Source organism: Natator depressus, chromosome 4 (genome assembly GCF_965152275.1).
Source record: "Natator depressus isolate rNatDep1 chromosome 4, rNatDep2.hap1, whole genome shotgun sequence".
Taxonomy (NCBI): Eukaryota; Metazoa; Chordata; order Testudines; family Cheloniidae; genus Natator; species Natator depressus.
Genome location: NC_134237.1, coordinates 331,179 through 344,915, shown reverse-complemented (window position 1 = coordinate 344,915; position 13,737 = coordinate 331,179). Strand labels below are relative to the sequence as shown.

The 13,737-nt window shown below is 54.3% G+C and overlaps 2 long non-coding RNA genes across 3 annotated transcripts; both read right to left on the bottom strand.

The window, feature by feature from the left end:
- Positions 1–1,579: 1,579 nt before the first annotated feature.
- On the bottom strand, positions 1,580–2,603 carry LOC141986109 (uncharacterized). Its single transcript, XR_012639206.1, has 3 exons — positions 2,590–2,603; positions 1,904–2,134; positions 1,580–1,777 (listed from the first exon to the last, which is right to left on the bottom strand). It is a non-coding gene; the product is annotated as an uncharacterized LOC141986109 (long non-coding RNA).
- Positions 2,604–4,771: 2,168 nt separating this feature from the next.
- Positions 4,772–12,960, bottom strand: LOC141986100 (uncharacterized). 2 transcript variants are annotated; one of them, XR_012639193.1, is made up of 5 exons: positions 12,862–12,960; positions 6,025–6,166; positions 5,809–5,862; positions 5,542–5,701; positions 4,772–5,438 (listed from the first exon to the last, which is right to left on the bottom strand). It is a non-coding gene; the product is annotated as an uncharacterized LOC141986100 (long non-coding RNA). The 2 variants fall into 2 exon arrangements; XR_012639192.1 differs by lacking the exon at positions 5,809–5,862.
- Positions 12,961–13,737: the final 777 nt, after the last annotated feature.

The following is a 13,737-nucleotide window of genomic DNA, read 5'->3' as shown; positions in this document are numbered from 1 at the left end:
CCAGAGTCTCCATGCTGATTGGCTGAGCAGGGGGTCTCGTGGCAGGGAGGAGACTCAGGACTTTGTTGTTCTCGTTTAAGGCCCAGCAAATAAGCCAGAACCAATCATCTGCTTGGTGAATTGTTCTCCTTCTCGCTGCTGATTGTCTCTGAGCCATCCCTGGTTCTCGCTGGTGTTCTCGTGCTTCTAAAACACTTGCTGAAGAATCAGTGTGAATGGTTGTTGGTCTGTAGCTCATTGCTGGTCCCTTTATTCTGATCATTCAGTGTGTGAAACTCCAGACTCATGGTTCGTTTGAAAGCCAGGACACCCGGGTCCTGTTCCCAACTCTATCCCGACAGGTTGTGTGATGGAAGACAAGGCCCTTCGCCTTTCTCTAACTTTGTTTCTCCCTCTGTCAGTTGGGGAGAACAATCCTCTCACACCTGCCTCCCGGTGGGGGGAGGCTGGGGAGCTGTGGGGACCTGTTTGAGAGCGTCACTCGCAGCAGTGTATCGTAGGAGGTGTCCTATCGGGTTGAGTCATTCCAGAGGATGATGTCGTGCAGCAGAACCCCGTTTTCCCAACCTGGCGTGACACAGCTTTGCATGTGAACCGAACCAGTGGTGCACACAGGTTCAGAAGCCGGCGATTTCTCCTTTGGCCGCTAGATGGCGCTGCAGGCTCCCACTTCCCCCTTCTCCTGGTCAGCGCAATGGGGGTTAGTCTCCCCAAAAAGAACGCCTGCTTGAACCCTTGCACTACCACTGAGTGTGTGGGGGTGTGTGCGGGGGTGACACTCCCCAAAAAGAACGCCTTCCAGCCCCCAAATCTGATGAACGTGAACAGACACACAGGCACACACACATGAACATGGCATGTCAGAGAGGACTGGGTCATCAGCACTCGCAAGCTGACCCCTGATGTGTCCCGGGACTCAGTGGGCTGGATCGAACAGCAATTTAAAGCTGGTCCCCTCATACGTCCTTGGCCTCCGCGGGCTGGGCTGAGCAACACCTTAATCTGCCACCCTTCTCTGCCCCCAGGTTCAGCACCTCCCTATCCCCACCTTCACCCCACAACCATTCCGCTAGTAACCCACTTGATGAGCAAATCCCCGAGGACTTTTGGGGCTGCAGGGATCTTTAGCTTGGGTACAAGGAGCGTTGCTGCAGAGTGAATGGAGAAGTCAAAAACACCCATGGAGGTGGGGTCGGGGGCTAGCAAACTATAACTGATCACAAAAGGCAGGGTCAGGAGGCTATTCCTAGAGAGAGACAGAGGCACAGAAAGAGACAGATGGATCTCAGCACAAGAAGACTCCATCGGATGGGGATTAGCCAGGATGGGCAGGGATGGTGTCCCTAACCTCTGTTTGTCAGAAGCTGGTAATGGGGCAACAAGGGATGGATCCCAGCATGATTCCTGTCTGTTCATTCCCTCTGGGGCACCTGGCCCTAGCCACTGTCGGCAGACGGACACACACAGGTCCACTCCTGCCATATTCTCCTCCGGCTAGGGCCCCTGGACAATTCCTCTACGAAAGCAGCTGCAAAAGCCAAGCATGAGCCATCACTCCACAAAGCTCGATTGGTGCTGGAAATCTTGCCCTCAGCCCTGCCTCACTCTTTCATCCCATCCACATCGGCCCCACTCGAGGAACAGAGACGGAGTTAACACCGACAGTCACCGCTCCACTCTCGCACCCACTGCCCTGCATGATTTTCGTCCCCTCCTACTGCTTCTTGGCTTCCGAGACAGCCTGAGGGGATGCACACCTAGCGTGCCTGCCCGTGTCCTGTGAAGGGAGACAGCACAGGGAAAGGCAAGGACAGAGAGAGAGAGACAGAGACAGAGTGTGTGTGATGGCCAACATATTAGAGGAGAGGCAGAGAAAAACATGGTAGGATAGCAAGCAACTCACCTCCTGGAGTCATCTGTGATGAAGCGGGACTTCATGTTTCCTCTGAATCGTGTGGGGGTGCCTCAGTTTCCCCTAGGCAGTTCTTAAGGATCTAGGTGGTGGGGTAAGGGTGTATGATCGTTGCAGAGCTCTGGAGGGCAGGTGTGTGCAGGGGTCTGGACACACAGAATGGCCGACACCCTCTTTCCTGGCACCTGATGCCCTGGGCCCTTCCCCCCTGCAAGGTGAGAGCTAAAGGGTTGGAGAACAAAGGAATCCGGTGCCCTCCTGGCCGGGGACAGGGACAAAGCTCAGAGGAGGAGGGGCTGGGGGGAGTTTCAGTTGGGGGCTGGCTGGAGACATGGAGTGAAGGGCAGACGGGGTTGTCTGGCTCACTGCCCCCCAAAATGGACCCGGCTGAGGGGTCCTGTTCTCTGCACCCACAAGCTCTGTGTTAGACCATGTCCCTGTCGTCTGATAAACCTCTGTTTTCCTGGCTGGCTGAGAGTCCCGTCTGACTGCGGAGTTGGGGGGCAGGACCCTCTGGCTCCCCCAGGACCCCGCCTGGGCGGACTGGCTGTGGGAAGCGCAGGGAGGGGCAGAGGAGGCTGAAGGCTCCGAGGTCAGAGCCAGGAAGGTGGAGCCGGGGGAGCTGTGTGTCCTGCAGACAGGCTGCTCCCCGAGAGGAGACTTCCCCAGAGTCCTGCCTGGCTTCCTGGGGAGCAGGTCCAGAGCATCGCCCGGGGACCCCGGGACATCCTCCTCCGAGATGAAACCTGCTGCTGTGTGACGTGTTGTGTGTGTCGTGTTGCATGTGTCGTGTGACGTGTTGTGTGTGTGACTTGTGTGTCGTTTTGTGTGTGTGAGACGTGTTTATGTGTGCGTGTTGTGGTCCATGTTGAGTGTGTGTGTGCCATGTTGTATGCCATGTTGTGTGCATGTGCCATGTTGTGTGCCGTTTTGTGTGCATGTTGTGTGTGTCGGTGTCATGTGTTGTGTGAGATTTTTGTGTCTCGTGTTGTGTGCCTTTTTGTGTGTCGTGTGTCGGTGTCGTGTGTCATGTTGTCTGTGTGTGTGTCGGTGTCGTGTGTCGTGTTATCTGTGTGTGTGTCGTGTTGTGTCTGTGTGATATTTTGTGTGCGATGTTTTGTGCATCATGTTGTGTGTGTGTGTGTCATGTTGTGTGCCATTTTGTGTGTCATGTGAGGTGTTGTGTGTCATATTGTGTGTGGGTGTCGGTGTCGTGTGTGATTTCTGTGTCACGTTGTCTTCTGTTTTGTGCGTCTTCGTGTGTGTGTGTGTGTGTGTATGTGTCGGTGTCGTGTGTGATTTCTGTTTCACGTTGTCTGCCGTTTTGTGCCTCGTCTTGTGTGTGTGTGTGTATGTGTGTGTGTGTCGGTGTTGTGTGTGATTTTTGTGTGTCGTGTTGTGTGCTGTTTTGTGTGTCATTTTATTTGTGTGTGTCGGTGTCCTGTGTTGTGTGTGTGTGTGAGAGACGTGTTTCTGTATGTGTGACGTGTTCTGTGTGTGTGTGTCGGTGTCATGGTGTGTGTGTGTGTGTCAGTGTCATCTGTCTTGTTTTGTGTGTGTGATGTGTTGTGTGTGATGTGTGTGTTGTCTTGGGTGGCCACACAGGGTAATGCACAAAGCACTTCCGTCACGGAGCAACAGTGACACCAGGTGGCCAATCCAGATAATGCACAAACCATTTCCCTCACAGAGCAACAGTGAGAGTGGGTGGCCACTGTTACGAATTATACCTGACAGGTCACGCACACAAGCTGCTGCGAATTATACCCGATAGGTCACGCACAGGAACTGCTGCGAATTATACCCGATTGGTCATGCACAGGTCGAGTCTAGGCTGAGGCACACGAACGAAGTCCACAGCAGCAGGGTTCCCAAAAAGACTAAGTTTATTATGCTCGAGCGTGGTGCCCCCCTGCTAATCAGGAGGGGACCCCGCATGCAGGTTATACAAAGATTATAGACCTTTCAGCAAAGCACATTGCCCTCGTGCATCGGAAACCTTAGCCAATAGACAAACCCTTCCCTTACCTACCACCTATCCCGGCTAGGTACATTCCCCGCGCTAAACCATGACTTCAGCTACATTGCATGGTCCTAAAGCAACGCACCAGTAACTTTTCTTGTCAGGATGGGAGGCCCACATCAAGGCCAGGAGGCAGGGAGTTAGGAACAGACAAAGAACAGAAACCGGGAGATAAAACAGGCTGGAGACAAGGGCAGGGGGCGGAGGATTTTCACAGGAATGCAGTATCTAAGAAACACTCCTCCTGGTGCATGATGTGCTTGCTTTTAGACAATGGTGGGCCCCAAACCAAACTGGAGTCACATATGCTAACTTTTCCTTCACACCACTCAGGGTAATGCACCAACAATTTCCCTCGTGGAGCAACAGTGACACCGGGTGGCTAATCCAGGTATTGCACAAAGCATTTCCCTCATGGAGCAACAGTGACACTCGGTGGCCACTCAGGGTAATGCACAAATCATTTCCTTAAGGGAGCAACAGTGACACCGGGTGACCAGTCAGTGTAATGCACAAATCATTTCCCTCCTGGACCAACAGTGACACCGGGTGGCCAATTCAGGTCATGCTCAAATCATTTCCCTCATGGAGCAAGAGTGAAAACGGGCGGCCCTTGGAGTAACACACAAAGCATTTCCTCACGGAGCACCAGTTGCACAAACTGAGTTTAATAATAATAATAATAAACAAAAAATAGTTTCACTAGAAAAGGTAGATTTTCAGTGATTATAAGGGATAGCAAACAGACGAAGGCAGATTACTAAGCAAATACAAATACACACACATACTAAGCCTAAGATCTTAAAGAGACTGGATTCAAGAAGTAATTTCCCATCCTAAATGTCTTTTGGCATCTTGAAGAGTTTCTGTAGCTTAGACTTCCCGTTGTTTCTCTTTACAGACTAGACTCCTGTCTTAGTCTGGACTTCCCCCTTCTCATTTCCTTTGTCTCTTCAGGTACTTTCAGCAGCCTTCCTACTGCCCTGCATGATTTTCGTCCGCTCCGAGTTTTCCATGGCTCCCGAGACCTCACCTGTGGGAATGCACACCTACCCATGTCCTACAAAGGGAGGCGGCACCAGGAGAGCAGAGGAGAGAGAGACTGAGAAAGTTGGCCAACACACAAGAGAAGAGAGAAAAATATGGGAGGAAGGCAAGCAACTCACCAGCTGGAGTCATCCTCCTAGATGCCACCTTCTCCTGCGAAGGAGACACTGTTCCTGGCCAGAGAAATGAGCAGCCCCTGAAAATGGGGACCTTCTCTCTCTCCTAACCACAGCTGGTCAGGAACCTTTTCTTACAAACCCAGCCCCAGCTGATGGGGAGTCCCTACCTGGAGCCAGGCGGGCCGTGAGCAAAGCCTTAACCAAACCAGACACTTATCTCACTGACATTCGCGACTGCTCCGCTGCCAACCGGACGACTCCTGGCTGCATCAACAGTGCTCGCAGGCTCACCGCTCTCGCTCGCTTTCCATCCGATGAGGGGAGTCAGCGGTTTGTACTAAACCCAGACCAAGGAGGAAAAACAAATAAGTTACTCTCTCGGTGGGCCACATCGCGTAGGCTATCATGATACAGAGCCCCATTGGTACTGGAAATCTTGCCTTCATCCGCGCATCGGCCCCACGCGATGAACCGAGACAGAGTTAACCCCGACAGTCACCGCTCCACGCTCGCACCCACTGCCCGGCATGATTTTCCTCCGCTCCGACTTCTCCATGGCTCCCGAGACCTCACCTGTGGGAATGCACACCTACCCGTGTCCTGTGAAGGGACACGGCACAAGGAAAGAAGAGGAGAGAAGAGAGAGAGAGAGTTGGCGAACACACGAGAGAAGACAGAGAAACATGAGAGCAGGGCAAGCCACTCACCACCTGGAGTCATCCTCTTGGATCCAACCTTCAGCTGCGGAGAAGACACCGTTCCTGACCAGAGAAACGAGCAGCCTCTGAAAATGGGACCTTTTCTCCCTCGTAACCACAGCTGATCAGGAACCTTTTCTTACAAACCGAACCCTAATTTACGGGGCTTCCCTACCCGGACTCAGGTGGGGCGTGAGCAGAGTCCTCACCAAACCAGACACTTACCTCACCGAGACTGGCGATTGCTCGGCTCCCAGATGGAGGGCTCTTGCCTGGCATCACCAACGGTCACAGGCTCGCTGCTCTCACTCACTTTCCATCGCATGAGGGCAGGAGACTCTGAGGCTTGACTTCTTTTTCCTCGGTACTAAACCCAACACAAGGGGAAAAAAACAAGTAAGTTACCATCTCAGTCGGCAACGTCTCGTCGGCTCCTCTGTTTGCCTCTCCCACACGGCGGGGATCCGCCCTCCACTCTCCTCCCGTTACACCTTGAGCATCACAACCAAAAAGCCCCTTTTCTAACGGCACCCCACAGAGTCACTCTGCTCAGGAGACTCTGGCCCCTCCCCAGGCTTAATCCCCCCGAGCCCCGTCCCCAGCGAGGACGCCCACGGCCGGTGAGGAGGACGACAGCGAGTGTGGACGAGGAACTGGAAGCACTGACCTCGCAGCCAGGTCTGCAGAGGGCAGAGAGCGGAGGCCGGTTCCGCCTCCTTGGAAAGAGGCCCAGGCGGCTCAGGCCCCTCCTGCCGTGTTCCCCTCCGGCGAGAGCTCCGGCACCATCCCTCGCCAGAGCCGCTGCGAGAGCCGAGCCGGAGCCCTCGCTCCCCAGCTCTCGACGGGGGCTGGGAATCTCGCCCTCGGCCCTGCCGCCCTCTTCCCTCCCGCCCACACCGGCCCCACGCGCCGCCCAGAGACCGAGTTCACCCCGCCCGTCCCCGCTCCGCTCTCGCACCCGCTGGGGGTCGTCTCCAGGGTTGTGATTTCGGTGTCGTGTCCTCTGCCGTCTTGTGTATGTGTCGCGTGTCGGTGTCGTGTGTGATTTCGGTGTCGTGTCGTCTGCCGTCTTGTGTGTCGTGTGACGTGTCGTATGTCGTGTCGTGGGTGTGTGAGACGTCGTGTGTGTGTATGTGAGACGTTGTGTGTCTCGGTGTCGGTGTCATGGGCGTGTGAGACGTCGTGTGTGTGAGAAGTCGTGTGTGAGAGACGTCGTGTGTCGGTGTGTGTGTCGTCTCTGTGTGTGTGAGACGCGTCGTGTGCCAGCATGTGTCAGACGTCGTGAGTCGGCAGGTGTGTGTGTCGGCAGGTGTCGGCGGGTGTGTGTGTCGGTGTGTGTGGGCATGTGCGTGTGTTGTGTGTGTGTGTGTTGTGTGTGTCATGTGTGGGCATGTGTTGTGCGTGTGTGGGCGTGTGGTGTGTGAGCGTGTGTGGGCATGTGGTGTCTGGGCGTCTGTGAGAGACGTTTGTGTGTGTGTGTGAGACGTCGTGTGTCGTGTGTGTGTGTCTCAGTCGTCGTGTGTGGTGTGTGTCCGTGTCGTGTGTCAGTGTCGTCTGTGTGAGACGTTGTGTGTTATGTGTGTGTGTGAGACGTTGTGTGTGGTGTGTGTCGGTGTCGTGTGTGTCAGTGTCGTGTGTGTGAGACGTACTGTGTCGTGCGTGTCGGTGTCGTGTGAGTTGGTGTCGTGTGTGAGACATCGTGTGTGTGAGCCGGTGTCGTGTGTGTCAGTGTCGTGTGTGTTGTGTGTGTCGGTGTCATATGTGTTAGTGTTGTGTGTTGGCGTGTGTGTGTGGTCTTTGTGTGTCGACGTGTGTGTGTGTGTGACGTAGTGTGTGAGAGACGTCGTGTGTCGGCGAGTGTGTGGTCTCTGTGTGTTGGCATATGTGTGAGAGACGTCGTGTGTCGGCCTGTGTGTGTGTCGGCGTGTGTGTGTGTTGGCGTGTGAGAGACGTCGTGTGTCGGCATGTGAGAGACATTGTGTGTCGGCATGCGTGTGTGTGTGGGCGTGTGTGCGACATCATGTGTCGTGTGTGTGTGTGGGCGTGTGTTGTCTGTGTGTGTGTCGGCGTGTGTGAGAGCCACCGTGAGCCGTGCGTGTGTGCGTGAGTGTGTGTCGGCATGTGTGAGAGACGTGTTTGTGTGTGTGAGACGTTGTTTGTCATGTGGTGTCGTCTGTGTGTGAGACGTGTTTGTGTGTTGTCTTGAGTGTTTTGTAGGTGTGTGATGTGTTGTGTGTCAGTGTTGTGTGTGATTTTTGTGTGTGTGACCGGTTGTGTGTCGTGTTCTGCAGGCGTGCGACGTGTTGTGCGCGTGCGACGTGCAGTGTACGCCTGACGTGCTGTTTACGTGCGAGGCGCGAGGCGCAACGTGCCTGCGACGCGCAATGTGTTCTGTGTGCGTCATGTGAGGTGCTGTCTACAACGTGCGACAGGCTGTGTGCGATGTGTTGTGTGCATAACATGCAACGTGCGGTCTACAACCTGCGAGGTGCGATGCACGAGCAACGCTCGAAGTCCTGTGTGCTACGTGTTGTGCGTGTGACCTGTAAAGTGTGACGTGTTGTGCGTGACGTGCGACGTGCTGTGTGTGTGACGTGCTGTGTGTTCCACGTGCAACGTGTTAGTGTCATGTGTGTGTCTCAGTGTCGTGTGTGTCTCAATGTCATGTGTGCCATTTTGTGTCGTGTGCCATTTTGTGTCATGTGTCGTGTTGTGTGCATTGTGTGTCTGTGACATGTAGTGTGTGCGTGCGTGCGACGTGTTGTGCGTGTGCATGTGCGTAGTGCGACACGTGCGTGACGTGATACGTGCAACATGCGACAAACTGTGTGTGCGACGTTGTGTGTGTGCGACGTACGTGCAACGTGCTGTGTGTCGTTGAGTGTGTGTGAGACGTGTTGTAGGTCGTGATGAGTGTGAGACGTGTTGTGGGTCGTGCTGAGTGTGTGAGTGTGACATGTTGTGGGTCGTGTTGTGTTGAGTTTGACAAGTTGTGGGTCATTTTGTGTTGAGTGTGTGTGTGTGTGTGTGACATGTTGTGGGTCGTGTGTGTGATGTTTTGTGTGTGATGCTTTCCGTGTCGTGGTGTGTGTGTGTCTGTGTCGTGTGTTATTTTTGTGTGTCGTGTTGTGTGCCGTTTTGTGTCATCGTGTGTGTGTGACGTGTGTGCGTCCGCGCGTTGGACGTATTGTGCGTGTCCGTGTGGGAAGTGCGAAGTGGGATGGCTCAACTTGCCACCCCCTTCCCCAACACTTTAGCCCCCTGTCGTAAACATGACCCTACCCCCTCCCTAGTGTGCTACGGACACTAAAACCACCTAAAAGACACCCGACTTACCACTATTGGCTGGCACCCCATTGCCACCCGCACTTCTCTGCTGCTGCTGGCCAAACCCTCCCCCCAAATCTCAACCCCACCCCCTACCCGGAACCCAATTGGAACCCTGACCCCATAACCTGCCCCCCAACTCGAAACCCCTGAACCAAAACTGGAGCCCAACCCTCACCCCAACCCCAACCTCCAGCTCTGAACCCAGCCCCTCGAAGCCTGACACCGCTTGAAGCCAGAGCCCAGTTCCCCATTCCCACCCTGGGCAACAACAGTGCAAACCACACCCTCCTGCCCCCCGCCCAGGGATCCTGCTTCTTACCACCCCTTCTTTGGAAATGAACCTTTTCTTCACTTGCATCCCACACACCTTCATTCTCCTTTGCGGGGTTATTTAGTGACAGGGGTCTACACAAGGCAACTCTTTGCTATTCCAGCGTAACAGGACACAGAGACGTGAAAACAGTGCAAACAACATTCCACGAGTTTTCAGGGAGTCTGTGAGCTGGTTTCAGGGCGTCCGCAGGACCCCGCAGCTTCGCCTCCCCGCCTGTTCCACCCACCGCCTGTGCTTCCCCGGAGGGATCTCCAGACTGTCAGTGCTGCCCGGAGCTTCCCTTCCCTGCCAGGCCTGAGCAACCAGCGCTTGTAACCAGGCCACTCACAGCCTCCCCGCGGGGAGCGTATGGACACAAACCGGCTGGAGAGCGGTTAGGGCAGGAATTCCTGGAGACTCGGGGAGCATCTTCAGCGGATGAGGGTGACACACCCCACATGAGCTGAATTTCCCACTCGGGTCTAAGTCGTGCCGTGTGGATGGGGCAGCACGGTCGGGAGGCTCTGTTTGCTGCGGTGGATCCACTGGGGGTTGATGTCGTGGGGGTCGAGTGAAGACCCACGAAATTGACAGCAGAGCGCTCTCCGGTCGCCGTTGGGACTGCGCCGGGAACAGCAGGAGGAAGGGAAGTCGACCGAAGAGCGTCTCCCGTCGACCCAGCCCAGTGTAGACACAGCAGTAAGTCGACCGAAGCGACGTCAAATCCAGCTCTGTTATTCACGCAGCGGGAGCAGCGTAACTTAGGACGATTTACTGCGGTAGGATAGACACAGTGTGAGGCCTGAGTTTCCCCTGCAGTCTGGATGCTCAAACACCGGCTTGGCAACACAAGTCAGCAAGCCCAGGCCACATAGAGACAGGCTCAGTGTGCAGTGTGGACACACCCTCAGACAACCCCAGTACTCTCAAATGAGGAAATCCCTCCTGTGTTTTGACTTGCTGGTAGAAGAGCCGAGTGACATTGGAGCTCACCGAGCTTCACTGACAAACGCAGCGCTCCAGCACCTGAGCTCTCGGGCTCCCTGTTGAAAGAAAAGCTGAAGGAGCGACCAAGGTCAAGGAGAGGTGCTCGTCTTTGGCCAATGGCAGGGAGTCCCCCCCTCAAAGCGAGAACATTTCTCTCTTTGTCCGTCTGTGTTGGGGCAGGAGCGATAACACGTCCTCCTGCATTTGCTATTTCAGAGAGTAGTTTCTGGCTGTCTTCTCAAAGACAGGGTGCAAAACAGGCCTCAAACCTGACTGAGAGGAAACAAGAACGATGCAGTTCGACTGAGCCAGCTGAGAATTGAGATGTGCCCCTTTGCTCGAGTGGGGGAATGACCTGTGAGGGGACTGGAAACCTGACCGGCCAATTTTTAACTCAATCAGCATCTTTCCTCTGAGTGCCGTCACTGCAGCTTCAATACTCCAGCACCGGACGCCCTGCCAGGACTGGGCCCGACAAGCTTTCCTGGTGATTGGATTCTGGAGAGCAGGGGTGCAGGGAAGCCACAGGTGCATGTGGCTCCTTGGTGAGGTTTTCCTTGCAAGATGTGCGTGTGAGTCTGTGTGTGTAGGAAGCAGTGAGTGTGGCAATGAGTGAGGCTTCCAATCCTCTGGCTCTGCCGGGAGAAGGGGCAATTCAGGCCACCACTGAGCTGAGGGAGGGAGATGATTTTCTGACAGGGAGGGACGCCTCCTCCCAAAGGTGCTTGGCAGGCAGCCCTCCTTCCCAGGTCCGTCCCGACAACACCCAGTTCAAAAGGGACCCTGCCCAGCCCTCCTCAGTGCGGTGACAATGAGCGAGTGAGGGAGCGTGGGGGAGAGGGAGCGACAGAGGGGAGGGAGATGGCGTGAGCGGGCCGGGACCTCGGCGAAGGGGGGCACAAGGGTGTTCAGTTTAGTTGGGTGCGGAAGTTGGCAACTCGAGATCCAGGGGCAACAACTCCAACCTCCAAAGAGGCTGGGCAGGGGCAGGACACCAGCTTGGAGGGGAGGGGAGCGGGGGGCAGTGACATCACCAAGGGCTTTTGCAGGAACTCAGCCCATTGGGCAAAGGTGGTGGGGAGGGGGTGACCTCACAGAGAGACCCCGACATCAGCCGGGCAGGGCCGAGGTGCAGGGCCAGGGCAGTCTCGGAGACCCCCTCGGCTTTGCTTCCGCACGTCTCCTTTTCCACGTCTCCCCTCGAGGCCAGGGAGAGAATTAGGATTCACGACTGTGAGCATGAGGAGGAACCTCTGTGGAGTTTTCTCCTTTCCTACCCCTGGTTGTGCCAGAAAACAAACTTCCCTTGGACAAGGGCAGAGGCTCCGAGAGGTTTGGAACCTGTTGGGTCTGATGCACCTGCTGCAGGCAGAATTCTCGGCACAGAAAACACTGGCTTAAGGGGGCAGGATTTGATTTCCTACCTCGGACTGTGACCCTTGGAATCACTGGGGACCTGGGGGTTTATCCTTTTTGGTTTCCCTTTTCCTCTTTCCTCCCTCTTTCTCCTCATCTCTTGCTTCCTTTCCCCCTTTTCCCTGCTTCCCTCCCTCTACCAAGGAGGGGTGTGTGTGGAGTGTGGGTGAGGAAGGGGGGGGTTGCTCACATTGCAGGAGGTCCTCCCAAAGGGGTGGGTCCGGATCTGAGAGTGATCCCCTCTGATGGTGATCAGGGCCCTCCTTTGAGACATCTGGTGAGACCTCTCAGCCTCCCGCCCCTCAGCGTCTCAATGCTGACTGGCCGAGCAGGGGGCTATCCACAGCGAGGAGACTCAGGTGCTTTTGGTCTCTTTCAAATCAGGGAAATAAGACACAACCAATCCAAAGTATGGGATTCCTCTTGCTGCTTCTCTCCATTAATTGTCTCTTAGCAGTTGATGATTTCCTCCAGTGTTCCAGGTCTTCTAAAATACTTGCTGAATAATTCCTATGAACAACTGTTGGTCTGTAGGTCATCTGAGAGCCCTTTATTCTCATCGGTCAATGTATGAAATTCAAGATGTGACAGACAGGTGGAAAGTCAGGAGCAGTGTTTCCTCTAATTGGTTATGTCCGTGTGCTGTAAGGCGATTTTGGTACATGGTCATATTCTGTTTTGAATGTTGCTGAAATTAAAAATGGAGTTTAGAAATTCAAGATGGTGCACATGATTGGAAGGGTTTGAACTCCATCTTGGTACCCTTTCTTCCTGGCATTTTCCCACCAAAACTCTGTGTCCCTGAGGGAACCGGAGGGGCAGAGAACTGGCTGGGCCCGGTGGGGGCAGGGCCCGTCAACGTGCGCCTCAGGAATGTGCGCCAGCGCGAGCGTACGAGGGAGGGTCGGGGGTGACGCAGGCGCTGTCCACCATGGAGGCAGCCACGGCCAGGTTCTCTGCGCGGCATCGGATCAAGACTCCGGCTCCTAACATCTGTCAAGGACTCGGATACTTACCTGACTCCTGTCATCCACCAAAGGCCCCAGTGGAGGCTTTGCTGTCGGCCCAGATCTGTTGATCTCCTGCTTCGGCAGTAGAGAGCCAGATCCTCCGATGCACCAGAGATCCTGAGACGGACCATCCGTTGTCGGTGTCCTCCTTCTGCAGCTTGGAGAGAGAGAGTCATTATTTTTTGGGCATTTATTAGTTTAACTAAGGGACAGTTTCAGGGTCTGGGCTTTATGCCCCTTGCTGGAATCTATGGGTAGGTATTTGTAGTGTTCCCCATTGTGAATCTTCCCCCAGTTGTATCTATGCCTTAATAAATCTTCTTTCTGTTGAAGGTTATATTCTTTCTATCCTTTATTTCAGTGCAACATGGGTGGGAGGCACAGAGATTTCTAATGCTCCCAGTTGATAGATGCTGGTAGGAGTCGGACCTGTTGAAAATGTTAACTAACTGTTTTGAGTAGTAACATTAACTAATGTTAATGTTATTACTCAAAACAGCACACACTGCTGTACAGTACATCTTGTCAGGAAAGGCGAATTCAGGGAAGGTCAGCAATCCAAGACTGGCAGCGTGGACATTAACCCTTTCAAATAGGGAGATAGAAGTGCAAAAGGTTCAACACTTGGCTGCTGTACCCGATGCTTTAATGTCTGCGGAAGAAGCTCATGAATGTCCATTACCTGATATGCATGCACCAGCATTTAAGACTCCATTTCTCCTTGAAGCTAAATATGAGGACGCTAAAGAAAACTCTCAGGAAATTTGGGTGGTAGATGGATCCAGTTCCCATCATAGTACATCCCCTCTTGCTGGTTTTGCAGCTATGCAGACTTCTTCAGGGAAGATAGTGCAAGGCACCATCCGCCATCACTCAGCGCAC